Below are 14,129 nucleotides of genomic sequence, written 5' to 3'. Positions count from 1 at the left end.
GCTTCTGGCATCTCTCTTTTTCGAAGGGAATTCTTTCACATCCATTCACCTGCTTAGTGAAATCTGTACCCTTACAACGTTTTAAAGGGAACAAACAACTCAGCCGTGTCTGCCCTAAGTCATCTCAAGAGCGGAGGCTCCTCTCTTTCTCCAAAATATCTAGTTCTCTGTTCCAGGGTCAACCAGGCAGATAAACTCCTTTTCTGCATTGTTAGCTGAGCCATCATCCTTTTTCCTTTCTCATCCCCACCCACAGCACGAAAAAGAACAAAATTGTTCATTGTCCTTTAAAAGTGTTGGAGACAAGTCGTTTATTCTAGTACTATCCAAAGGTGACCTCCCACTGCTCTGACTATGCGCTTAATAGTTTTTGTCTTGCAGCAGTCTAGCTAGACTACTTAGTGAAGTTAAGTGATCACTCCTCTTTGTTAATGCAAGCAAATCTAAAACACGCTATTAGAAAATAAGTGAAATAGAATATTAGGAATAATTTTTATTTCCCTAATATACTGGTTTCATGGGCCAATTAAAACAGGGTGGAGATTGGAGATAGTGAAGATGAGAAGGCAGAAAGCAGTTATCCCACTGGTACTTCTCCTTTGTGTTTGTTATAGACTCATAGGCATTTTACCGTGGGTCATTTTACCGTGGCAAAGGTCAAGGTGTCTGAGTTTGTTCTTCTAGGCTTATAGGTTCCAAAGCCTTACCTTAAGAACCCACTGATAGTTTGTGTCATACTCACTTCTACTCTTATTAAGTGTAATATTGACTGTAAGAATTTAAGGAATAGGAAAAAAATGAAAATCTATGCAGGTACTGGTAGGTTTGTGATAAATATTTGAATGACTAAAAATTTTAAAAGTAATTGGAAAAGCTTAAAATCGTATGTTTAAATAGGTTATAAAATATTACCTAGATGATATTTCTCAATGAGCATAGCTACTTCTTAGGTGGCTAAATGGTGTTTATATTGTGATATTTTATTGTTTGACCAGATTTTTATTTTCATGTATAGGCTATCTTTTATTTTACATTTATTGATATTTATATTTAAGAGTAGTAGCATTTATATGCTTGCCCTCCCCTTTTAACTTTTTCTCCTCTCTTTTATTGCATAGGTTAAGATAAAAGGAATGTTCACAGTCTAATACCCATTAGGTAAATTGTAAACAAACAACCCTCCCAAAAGACCATTTTTGAAGGAAGAAGTTTGGAAAGTTCTTGAGTTGATTTTTGTGAATTTATTGTTGGTGAGAAATCATGTATTTCCTCTTTATTTAGGTAACATTCATTTATATAATGTTTTTCTAAAAGTGAAAATGTCACCAGAATTAAGACTATCATTTATAAATATTAATCGCTCTTTCTAGTAGCATTAGACTTTGGAAATATATTCATTTAATTCCTTTAACAAATGCATATGTATGTTTATACATACACATGCATGCACATGCACACATGGCAGCCACATCGTGTCAGGAGATACTGCTAGATGGTAGGAGATAACGAAGACCACTATAGTTCTACCTTTCCAGGGCTCCCTGAGTGCACAGGAGCACATAGGTATATGCAATAAAATGCTCTGGGAGCATCAAGGATGCAGTAATTTACCTCCTTGGCAGGGGGGAAGGGACGAGGATGGCATAGAAGGATCAGTCAGAGTCCTGGAGATCACAGGACACTAAATAGGTTGAAGTTTTGATTAAGAAAAAAAAAAGTGTACTCTTGGGAGTTACATTTTAATTTGCCGAGTATTTCCAAATTTACAATTTGGAACTCTTAAAAAAGTCTTGTTTAGGAAGTATTTGAGTTTTGTTGGTCCCTTCAGGCAGAATATTTTGCTGTGCAGAATAAAAGTACAGAGTTAGTGGTTTTAATATGGACATCACCTACTTTGCATTTAATGGTGGAGATAGTTGGTCGGTGACCAGTAGATATTTGTATAGCAGTTTCCACATATTTATCTCGCTCACTTTCTTTCCAACAAACAAACAAACAAACAAACAAACCCAAACACCACACACACACACACACACACACACACACAGAATTGATAGGTTTAACCTAATCTTGTAACTGGTCAGGGAATGGAGATAAAGAGATGAAATAATTTTCTCAAGGTCACACTGATTCATTCAGAGCCAGAGCCTGGAATAGAAGCTGCATCTACTGATTTTAGACTGAATGTTCTTGCTTATTACTCGTTTTTGGAAGTTCAACACTGTAAGACAACATAAAGAAAAAAACTTGAAAAAGTTATAGAATTTTAAGCCTTCGCTTTTGAGATTTTCTAGTTTCTGTTTTTAACAAAGTGGCCGTCCTTGGGCTCTGCAAAAGGTGGTTGTGGATCAGTGTGAACCATGTTTTCTCTAGGCAGCTCTCATGGAAACTGTTCTTATGGTGGTGGAGTGAATCCAGATTGACACAGGCCCCTGCTTCTCAGCTGTTGCCTGTTTTCTCGTTATCTGGCATCACATTTTTTTTTTTTTGCTATCTTTTAAGATTTTACGGGTGTCCTGGAAATTACCAGAGGCCTGGGGAACACCAGCATTGTCCCTGGGGAAATTGTTTTTGGGCCTTAATTTCTCCTGTCATATAATCAATTAATTGCCAGCTGCTTTTGAAGCAGGTGATCATTATAAGTTTCCATAAACATCTTTTATTTTTAAACCATAGAATGAGGGTTGTCCGCTCTGCAAGGAAGGAACAGATGTTTTTTGCTTTTCACTGACTTTCAAATGCAGGAAGACAATTCAAATGAAAAGAGATCTCTGTGTCACATGTTTATGTTTGTTTGGCAGATATAAACACATTTAGCAAGGATGGAGACCAGAACTTGACTTGTTTTAGCTGTTAAGGAACTATTGATGCCCTAGGTCATTGCACTGAAATATTTTCCAGTTAATTTGAATGACATCTCTTTCACCATTTAGAAGAAACCATTGCTTCTGAAATTTGAGAGGTTCTTTGCACATTTAAATCTAGCAGAAGCCTGTTAATAGCATTTTACAGTTAATTAAAGTTTAGACAGGCAAAGTGTTAAATTGTAATGATAAATCACTTTTGATAGGAATCTTTCCAAAGTCAATTATATGCTTCTCTCTTTTTAAATTATGGAATAAAAATTTATCTATTTTAAATGGTTTTATGTCACCTTGAGGCTCGTCATTGTTACATCCTTCGAAATCGTTGGCGATGCCCTCACCAGCTTCCACGTATGTGGGCTGTGGCTCCAGCTGGCTGTTTCAGAGTTTTTGTATCTGTGTAGTTTTCTTGACTCCTTGCTGTCAGCCATTTATTCTTACAGCTATCTTTAGTCTCTTCTCCCTCCACTCCATACTTCTAATTTCATTTTTCTGATCAATTTGTAGCTGATTTCTAAATCTGGTAATTACTATATTAGCTATATTCATTGCACTTCTCCCAAATGCCACTCTGTGTTGGTGCGTTATGTAATTATCTATAATCCTTATAACTATAGCTATAATCCTTGAAGTACAGCTCTTTATCCTTATTTTTCCACTGAGCAAACTGAAAGTTCAGGAAAGTGAAGTAAGTCGCCGAAAAGGCATCAAACTAGTAAATGGCCCACCTATGGTATGTACCCAAATCTGTTGTTAACGTGTGTAAAATAAAAACCAGTGCACCAGTGAGCTTTGGGGTGACTAGCAAATTAATAAAGGGCTTGGGGTTTAGAATTTCGACTGTGTCATTCTCATTTTGGCTTTTCTGAAGGTTACCTTGGTTTTTATATCACTAGAATTTTCTCATATAAGTTGGTAGTTATGAGATGCAATCTTTTAAGGCCAGGAGTAGTCTTATTTCTGTCAGCAGCATCTGACAGAGTATAGGTATCCACTTAATTGCCCATTAAATGAATGAAGGTCAGAAATCAGTCCTGATAATGTAATGCATCTGCTTTACTATAACAGGAAAGGTGATTGCAAAAATGCTGTTCTTTTCCCTATATCTTGCCTTAATGGGTTCCATATATCAATAGAATTGAGCAACATACACTGGGACTGGGAGTCCTGTTCTTAAGTCATTGTAGTTTGGTCTGAAACATCCTTTCTCATGATTTCTTTAGACTGTGCTTTGGATCAAAGTCAGTGATGGGTTTTAATTACTGCTTTATGCGCTGAGGACTGGCCTACTTTTAAGTGCATTTAGGCATTTGGATAGAAGCCACGTATATTTGAAATTGAACAGCTTTTAGAACTGTGTTTCCTTCTGATTCACTGAAATGGTGCTTGGTGATGGTAGCAGTCGTTGTTCTTACTATTATTATTCTAGGTAAATTTGCTGTTTAGTTAAATGACTCTCAAAATAATTTTTTTCTCATGTATGAAGGTGGAGGAGTAATTTCAAATTAGTGTTAAGATTAAATGAAATCGTGTATATAAAACCCCTACAACTCTGCCTGGTACATAAGTGCTGTCTGCTTTCCTGTCCTGGTTTATTGCTTTAATAAACTTTATTGTTCAAAGTGGTCAGAACCAAATTGTTAAATAAAACAACTCTAAAATTGTATCTAAAAATTTGGCAGATTATATTCGTATGGTAGTTGAAAATTAATATTTCTAGTCACTAGTTTTTTGCAAATTGTTTATTTTACACATCATGTTTTCTTTTTTATAATTTCCTATGATCATAAGCATTTTTGTCACTATCAGAAATTTCATTTACTTTTAGGTTTGAATAAGATTAGCATCGGTGGGGGTGTGGCTATGTGAGTAGGAAGAGGTGCTGATTTTTAAACTGTGGATGGGGAAAAGGAGCAGGTTGACACTCTTCAGTATTTATGTTCTGCACAGCATTTGGTTACAGACACACCTGACTTTGCAACCTTAACCTCCCACAGTTTCCTGCATAAACTTCCTACTCGAGGCAAGTTAATCTGCTTACTGTTCTATGAACGTGCATTTCATTTTTCTAACCGTGCCTTAAGTCGTGCAGTTTTTACTCTTTTGGAGCACGCTATTGGTCTCTGTTGATTTAACATATGAAGAGGGCTGATTCAATTCTCATTTCTTTTGTATATTGTCCAGCTAGACCTACCTGGCCGTCATATCCCTGTCTCTGCACTTGTCGTCAGTATCATATTTCATGTCCCTCTTGGATTTAGGGATGATTTTAAGTTTCTGTCTCACCTCCTGTGGCTTTTCCTTCCTCCTTACATGCTTGCCTGATTCTGTTCATTCATCATCCACTCTTCTGGCAACCAGTCCACAAATATATTTTCTGTGCCTGCCTTGTGCCAGTCACTGTGACAGGCACTGACCTGCTGAGGTTTTTGTCAATAATCGTTCTCTGCTTTGTTTTTAAACAGTCAAGTTGAGTCTCCTGGCTTATTGTTGGTAACTAAAACTAATTGAATTTAAAGTGTAAAATTACTAACATTCTTTTGGTTGTTGAAATTAATTATTTTCATTGATGTGTGATTTAATTAGTGTTAAAGGTTTAATGTACTTTGATAGAACCTGTGTTAAGAGAACATCTATTCCTATTTTTGTCCATTGATCTTAAAATACCAATGATAATGCAGTTACTTTGAGCTTCCACGGATAAATTTTATTGGTGATGAAAGAGGTAAAGGAAACAGAGAAACTTATTATTCTGTTCATTCCTGCTTTTGCATTATAAGTAATAACATGATATTAATGAATTTTAACACTAAGGGAATGTTAGGAAGAAACAACTTTCTAAGAAAAAACTTTCTAAGGCTTTTTTATGTTAATAATATAAATACATGGAAAATATTATTGTAAATCAATTTTAAATGGTTGTAAAGCAAGGTATTATGACATCAAAATTATAAGAATGACTAATAAAACAGTTATTGGATACTGTCAGAGAGTGCAAACCATGCTAGAGAGTGGTTGGTTATCCCTTGACATCTGCTGCATAGTGGGTGAGACAAAGGAAACAATTTATGTCTTCCTCCTTTCCAGGGATGTACTTGGCCGTGTTGATTGCACAGGAAAATTACTGCCATTCTTCTGTCACCCAGTCAGTCTCCAGCATACTCTGGACCCCTTGGAAGCTTTATTATCTACCACACCAGAGCTGCAACGGGCTGAAAATAGTCCTTTTATTTACAGGAGTAATACAATAATCGAGAAAATCAAGCCTGTATTATTTTTTAAATTATGCTTAAAATGTTGAAACACTACTCAGTTGGCTATCTTTTTATACTTCAGACAGCAAGGTTCTTTGTTGTAGTACTCAGTGACTAGTGGCTCTGTATGGAAAATGATTCTGTTTCATTTAAATTATTGTTTTACTTACACGCACAAGGGAAGAGAACTGTGTTTATCAGTAAATTAGCATTGCTAGGGCAATAGTGCAGGTTGAGAAGTCTTTCAGTCTGCCTCCCTTTCAAAGTAGCCCATCGACGGGCCAATACTCCCTCAGCTCTTCTCAGTAGCCTAGTTTCCCAGGTTGCAGAAGTGAATACAATCTTACTGGAAAACTGCTTCCTTTAAGTCTCATCCAGCCCTAAGATTTTATAAGTGATGGTTCCAGCAATTACCTTTCCTCCTAATAGTGATACTCTGCAAATTTAGAGCTTTTCTTTGTTATTAGAGCTGAAGAAAATCCCTGCGCTGGAGGATCCATTTATACCATGGAGTAAAGATACTTTGGGTATTGGTAATACCTGCTGGTGAGAGCAGTGAGGTTTGTACATTGATAGTTTTGATGAATTGTTAATTGCTGCTAAAGGAGATTTGGATTGGTTAGGCTGCCGTTATCCTGTGTGAACTTAGTGCCTTGTGTTTTTGAACACTAAGGTAGTGACTTTGTGTGGTGGGTGTGTTATTGAACCCCGATATGTGAGTCCGTCCACCTATGCACCCTGGCTGAAAGAGGTGAACAATCGGGGTTTGCAGAGGCGGAAGGAAGTTATTTATTATTATAGGATTGGCCAATATGGAGAGTGTGAGCCCTGCTCTGAAAGGCCCGACTCTATGATGGTGTGTAAATTACAGATTATGTAGGGCAAAATCATGAGACATTGTGGGTTAGGGGTTGGGGTCGGGTTGGGAGCTGATTGGTTAGATGTGAGGTTAGGGTAATCATTTCTTCAAGTCTTGAGGACAGCTCTGTCTGGTTTCATGGAAAAGTAGCAAGGGGTCCACCTTAGGGCTCAAGAGCTGAAACCTAGGTGGAGATGTTATCTTTAGCCTGCCAGAGGTCCAGACCTTGTGACCATCAGTCAGGTCTGGGTTATTGTCTGCTGCCTCAGGGGTTAATGTTAATAAAGAGGAAGGGCTAGATCTCTGAGGTGTGTGGGCAGGGGCGGCGGGGGCGGGGGGATGATTTCTAAAACTGTAGTCACAAAGCAAATCAAAATTACGAAGACAGCTTTAAGTGGTTGACAAGTTTTATGGAAATATGTGAAAGGGAAAGCTATGTTGTATAATGTATGACCCAAAGGTTTAGTGTATATGGAGTCTTTCTGATATCGGCAGCAAATAAATTGACCGAGTCCTTTTAGATTTATTATCTACAATATAAGTCATCTCTTATTCTTGGATGGATTATAGCTTTTGTGTTTTTCCTTTTAAACTGCTCAATAAAAGTGGTACTTTTAATTATCTTATTTAAGTATACTTTAAGATGTTGGTTTCTGTTAGGTTTTTAATATTCCCTATTATTATGTACATTTACTGAAATAATTTCTATGAGTTCATGATATTCCATTTAGAAGTTTCCACTGGCATGAAATATTTCTTAGAGACTAGAAGGCTGAAAGATTTTGAGAGCTCAGGTTTTTTACTTTTTAAAGAAAGTTTTATTGGATTTAAACAAAGGTGGCTTGTTTAAGCCCATTAAGAAGTAACTGGACTAGAATAGAACTATTACAGGATCCCAAATTACTGTGTTTAAATACTCTGGAAAGTTTTGTAAGCAATGAGTCTCTTAATTATTAACATATAAGTCTATCTTTAAAAGAGTAATAAAAACAATGGGATAACAATAGAGACACTTTTGCAACTCATTTTTTAACCTATGTACTTGTAGATAATTGCTTTTAAAGCTGTAGACCAAAACTTACCTGTTTGGAGAGGTAAGGTTTGTGAATTCTCTATGAGAGGTGTTACATTTTGCATCCATCCAAGATGTTCTGCAAGCCTATTCTACTTTCCTGTCCTTGTAGTGCTTAATATTAAAAGCTTTGAGGGTATAAAATGTTTGGAAAGTATCCTGCCAGTTTATTTCAGGATACAGGGTTTGATCAGTTTCTATTCTGGTTTTAGAGATATCCAAAAGCTTGTTGGCTCTGGTAGATCCAGTATATTAGGGCACGTAAGGAATAATAAGAACTGTAATGATTCAGGTGGAGAGATATTTGGACTGAAAATCTGATAGAAGAGAAAACTGATCCTTGGAAGTCTTTTGTCTCTGACTTGGATAATTTTTCTAAGGAACCTCATTTGACTCTAAATTCACAGATGATTTTCATTATCAGATGCTTTGGGATAATATAAACTAAGGAATGTGGTCTTAGGTTTAACTTTAGGCTAAACTAGGGTTGAGCCACCAGTTTTCTTTGTATGTACCTTCTCGGCTTCATTACCAACTAAAGTTACCAATAGACTGCTGGGTCTACATCTAGCCCCTGTCACTCACCTGGGTGTCAGGCACATCCATTTTAGATATTACAGGTCTAGGAGATTGACTGTGTCTAAACTATACTGATTATTTTTTCTACCCTCTAAGCTCTCCTCTTCTGGGTTTCCTGATGAAGGCATTGTTGTCTAGCCTTGCCATATTACTTGATTCTACCATTCTTCTCAAACTTGAACTTGACATCAATTAGTCTTTACATTTTCTCTATTCTTAAACAGAGAAATAAGTCTTTTAATTTCTGTTCCCATTGTCTCTACGTTTTCTAGAACAGATCACCCAGTATTAAGATCCTAAACATTCTTCCTGCTCCCAATCTGGCTCTTCTCTAATAATTGTCTACAAGGCAAGAGAGTAAAATAGTTAAAATACAATGATGAGGCTCCTGGTCAAGACGGTGGAATAGGGCAAACACTGTGCTAACTCCTCTCACAACCACATTAGAATTACAACTAAACTACAATCACTGAGAGTTGCCCGAAGTCTAATTGTAGAAGTCTTACAGCTGGGGACACACAGAAGAGGCCATCTCAAGACTGGTAAAAGGTGTAGAGAGGTGAAATGGGCTGGTCCCACACCCCTGAATGGCAGCAAGAATCGGGATGGATATCTCATCTGCAGTGGTCCCCTTGGAAGAGCTAGGGGTCCTGGCCCCACATTGGGTTCCCCAGACCAGGGTACCAGTGCTGGGAAGTAAAGTTCCCGCAACTTCTGGCTGTGAAAACCAGTGGAGATTATGACCTAGTGAACTGGCTGGAGTCCCAGCCTTCCTCTTGAAGGGCCTGCGTGCAGACTTACTGCTGATGGACTCACTTGCTCTGAGCCCAGCGCTGGGGCAGTAGGTTGAAAATTGCCAGACACATGTGGGAGGAACTGAGTTGTCTGGCTTTGGGACGAGGGCTGTAGGGCAGCTTTCTTCCAGATAGAAGAGCTGACAGAGGGCATTGTTCCTTTGTTGAGCCTCCCTCCCCCACACACGCACCTGCTTGCAGACCCATGCAGTGCCATATCTGAGTCTCCATCAACCTGGCTCACACTGATCGCCCTGCTCTGGTGATTCCCTGAGACCCTGTCTCTCCCAGGTTGCGGTCCAACCAACCTACTTTTGGGATTTTCATACAAACAGCTTGTCTTGACTCATGCTGCAGACTTTTCTAAAATCTCTCATAGGTTCACAAACTTCAAACAAGCAGCATCTGGCTTCAGCATGCACCATACCTCTAGCTGAGCAGCCCCAAGCCCGGCACTAGCAGCAGGCAGCCTCGGTTTGTGGCTTGGCCTCTCAGGGCACATCTAAGCCAAGCGTGGGTTGCGGCCATCTGCAAATTGCTTGGTGGCTCATGTAAGGAAGTCCCAGTCAGGGCACAGTCTACAGCTGAACTTGGCCTATGCCATTGCCTCTCCTGCATGCTACGTGGCTAGCCTCAGTCTGAGCCAGAGCACAACCAGGATCACATCTGAGGATGACACACCCAAAGGGCAGACAGGGGAGGCATCAGAGCCCTGCTAAAGCGAATCGTGATCTGTGTTCAGCCTCTGCACAACAGCTCCTCCACTGACCATAGTCAGTCTGCACAACCAGTCAGCCTGAGGGTCCATTCCTCCCACTGACATGCAAACAGCAACCAAGGCTCAACTACAATAGGAGGACACACGCAATCCATACAAGGGGCCATACCTGGAGTATCTGGCTCAGATGACCAGGGAAGACTGTGCCACTGGGTGCCACAGCACACCTACTACATAAAGCTACTCTACTAAGACCGGGAGACATAGTAGCTCTACCTAATACATAGATGCAAACACAGGGTGGCAACCAAAATGAAAGACAAACATATCCGAAATGAAAGAACAGAACAGAGTTTCAGAAAAAGAACTTAACAGAATGGAGACAATCTATCAGATGCAGAGTTCAAAATACTGGTTATAACAATGCTCAATGAACTTAGGAGAAGAGTGGATAAATTCACTGAGAACTTAAAGAGATAGAAAATATAAAAATCGAGTAGAACATAAATTAAAAATAAAGAATACAGTAACAAATAAAGACTACCTTAGGGGGAATCAACAGTAGATTAGATGAAGCAGAGGACTGAATTAGTGATTTAGAATTTAAGGTAGCAAAAACCACCCAATTAGAACAGCAACAAGAAAAAGGAATCCCTCCCCCCCAATAAGGATATTTTAAGGGGCCTCTGGGGCAATATCAAGCATACCAACAGTCACATCATAGGGATTATGGAAGGAGAAGAGAGAGAGCAAGGAATTGGAAACCTACTTGAAGAAATAACGACAGAAAACTTCCCTAACCTGGGAAAGGAAATAGACATACAAGCCCAGGCAGTGGAGAAAGTCCCAAACAAGATGAACCTAAAGATGCCCATACCAAGACACATCATGATTAAAATGCCAAAGGTTAAAGACAAAGAATCTTAAAAGCAGTTAGTTACCTACAAGGGAACTCCCATAAGACTGTCAGCTGATTTCTCACCTGAAACTTTTTAGGCCAGAAGGGACTGGCAGGAAATATTCAAAGTGATGAAAAGCCAGGACCTACAACCAAGATTACTCTACCCAGCAAAGCTATCATTTAGTATCGAAGGACAGATAAAGAGTTCCCAGATAAGAAAAATCTAGAGGAGTTTATCACCACTAAACCAGGGTTACAAAAATGTTAAAGGGACTTCTTTAAGAAGAAGAAGAAAAAGGAAAAACCATAAATAATATAATGGCAATAACTACATATCTATCAACAATTACTTTAAATGTAAATGGATTAAATGCTCCAGTCAAAAGATAGGGTGGCTGAGTGGATAAGAGAACAAGACCCCTACATATGCTGATTATAAGAGACTTACTTCAGATCTAAAGATACACACAGACTGAAAGTAAAGGGATGAAAAAAGATGTTTCATGAAAATGGAAACAAATAAAAGGCTGGGGTAGCAATACTTACATGAGGCAAAACAGAGGCTGTATATATAACAAGAGACAAAGAAGGACCCAGTAATCCCACTTATGGGTATCTATCTGAAGAAACCCAAAACACTGCTTCAAAGGAACATGTGAACCCATATGTTCATTCCAGCATTATTTACAGTAGTCAAGATATGGAGGCATCCTGGGTGTCCATCAATGGATGAATGGATAAAGAAGAGGTGGTACATATACAATGGAATATTATTCAGCCATAAAAAAGAATGAAATCTTGCCGCCTGCAACAACATGGATGATGGACCTAGAGGGTATTGCGCTAAGTGGAATAAGTCAGACAATGACAACTGTCATTCGTGGAAAATAGAGAACAGGATAAAGAAACAAACAACAGAAACAAGCTCACAGATACAGAGAACATTTTGATGGTTGTCAGATTTGAGGGTAATTGGATGGATGAAGGGAGAAATGGATTAAGAGGTACAAAATGGTAGTTACAAAATAGTCATGGGGATATAGAGTATAGCATGGGGAATATAGTCAGTGGTATTGCAATAGTTGAATGGTGTCAGATGGGTACTGGATTCATCAGGATGATCTCTTTATAAGTTATATAAATGTCTAATCGTTGTGTTGTACACTCGAAACTAATATAAATGTATATGTGAACTACAATTGAAAACAATAAAGATATAAAAATTGGAAAAAAAATGCAATGATGGATTGGCCAGTCCCAGGTTAGAAACATTTCAGTGAGTATTGCCCTGAGGCTAAAGTTTAGTACAGTGTATAATACATAAATAATTCTATCTATCAAAGTTACTGCTTCTACTGGTATATAGTATTCCAGAATGAGAATTTTGCTTGGTCATATAACACCAGGGGGCACTGTTCGCCTTTTGTAGTGTGTGGATAACGTCCCCCCAGATCTGTGCAGAATGGTGGTTGTTGACATTCCTCACATTTTGTCTAACATTTACTCAGGGATGAACATCTACATTCCTGTTCTTCTCTGCCACCACAGATAGCACTCTGACAAACATTCTCGTCTGGGGTCCTGTGTGAGAATTTCTCTGGGATGTATATTCAGGAGTGAGACTGCTGGGTCATAAAATGAAGATTTACTGAATATGTCTACACACTGCCAGATTAGTACAAAATATTTTTCCTCAGCAAATTAGCATTAATCTAATTTTTAAACTTTTACCAGTCCCATGAAGGAGAATGATATCTCATTGTTCTACTTTTTACTTTGTATTTATCTAATGGCTAATACATTTGAGAAACCTTTGTATATTTTTTATTTTTAGCCATCTGAATTTACTTATTCATACATTTTTACCTTTTTCTATAGGGTTTCTTGATTTTTCTTATTTATTCACAGGGGTTCTTTGTATATGCTTGATTTGATTCTTTGACTAGTGTTTGGGACGTGACGGGTTGTCATTAGTCCTTCTTCTTGTCTTCTTTCCTTCCTTGTGTTAGAGGCTAATGTAAAAAGTGATATTTCTCAGAGTCCCTTGCAAGTAATGTTTCAGATGTGGTGTAGGTTTGGTGAACTTGTGCCAGGTTTAGAAGACCTGAGCCAGGCCTAGGACTAACTTTTGTTGTTTGTGCTTGTAAGCATAGCCAAACTATCCAATTCCTCTCGGGCAGCATCAGCAGAAGCCTAGTGTCCAGATACTAGTTTCACTGAGGCCCAGGATGGGACACGGTGCCTCCCTGTAGCTGGCATAGCAGAGCACAGCTCTGGGGCTGGCAACAGAGGTCGCATTCCGTAATGAGGCTTCCTGATGCCAGTGATGGAAGTGTGCTGCTGGGGTAATGAAATGTTTTTAATGTCTTTCAGTTGTAAGTATTGTTGTGATTTACCTTAAGAATATTTTAAAACCTAAAGTTTAGCTCATAATTTCTGTAGTTGATAGTTAAGATTCTGACACTAACTCCTTTTGGGTTTTGGGGGAGGCTTAGACATAGGCATTGTAACTGGTCATTGGTATTGAAAGTCAGTCTCCAGCTCCTCTCCTGTCCCCAGCGATTTGTGTGTGGAGGGTGACACTGAAAGTGCCAGCTCTCCAGTCACATTTTGGTCCCCTGGCGGTCAGCCCTCATTCTTAGGTGCTTTCCAAAAGTCACCTTATTAACAAAGTTCAGGTATGAGAGAAAGACATTTATTATGAATATCAACTCACCTTTACCACTCTTAGCTCTTACCGCTTAGGAAATTCCCAAGGTTTCAGGAGCTCTGTGCCGGAAACTGAATGAAGACCACACATATATTTCTTGAAATAAGTTGCAGTATCACAATAGGCACATGGGATTTTAAAAGCAATCCTTTTACTTTTTTACAGCAAAATAATTGAAACATAATCATAGAACATAGTATACATTGCTTAGATTTTCTTTGAAATTATTGTGAATTTCTCTTTGGCATTATATATGATGAGTTTTTGTGAATCAATGCTTTCTTTGGGGAGCCATAATCCTAAAATCCTGAAACATTATTAATATTTTAATTTAGTAGGTTGTGTTTAATACTCAACATTAATAAAAATCTTCAATTA

The 14,129-nt window shown here is 38.4% G+C and overlaps 1 protein-coding gene across 6 annotated transcripts in view; it reads left to right on the top strand.

Moving 5' to 3' along the window:
* FMN2 (formin 2) overlaps positions 1–14,129 on the top strand; it is a 371,091-nt gene that overhangs the window by 1,864 nt on the left and 355,098 nt on the right. The gene's annotated exons all lie outside the window — the stretch shown is intronic.

The sequence above is a fragment of the Rousettus aegyptiacus genome, unplaced genomic scaffold (assembly GCF_014176215.1).
Source record: "Rousettus aegyptiacus isolate mRouAeg1 unplaced genomic scaffold, mRouAeg1.p scaffold_m13_p_18, whole genome shotgun sequence".
Classification (NCBI taxonomy): Eukaryota; Metazoa; Chordata; class Mammalia; order Chiroptera; family Pteropodidae; genus Rousettus; species Rousettus aegyptiacus.
Note: the sequence above shows the minus strand (reverse complement) of the source record. Positions and strands in the feature narration are given on the sequence as shown.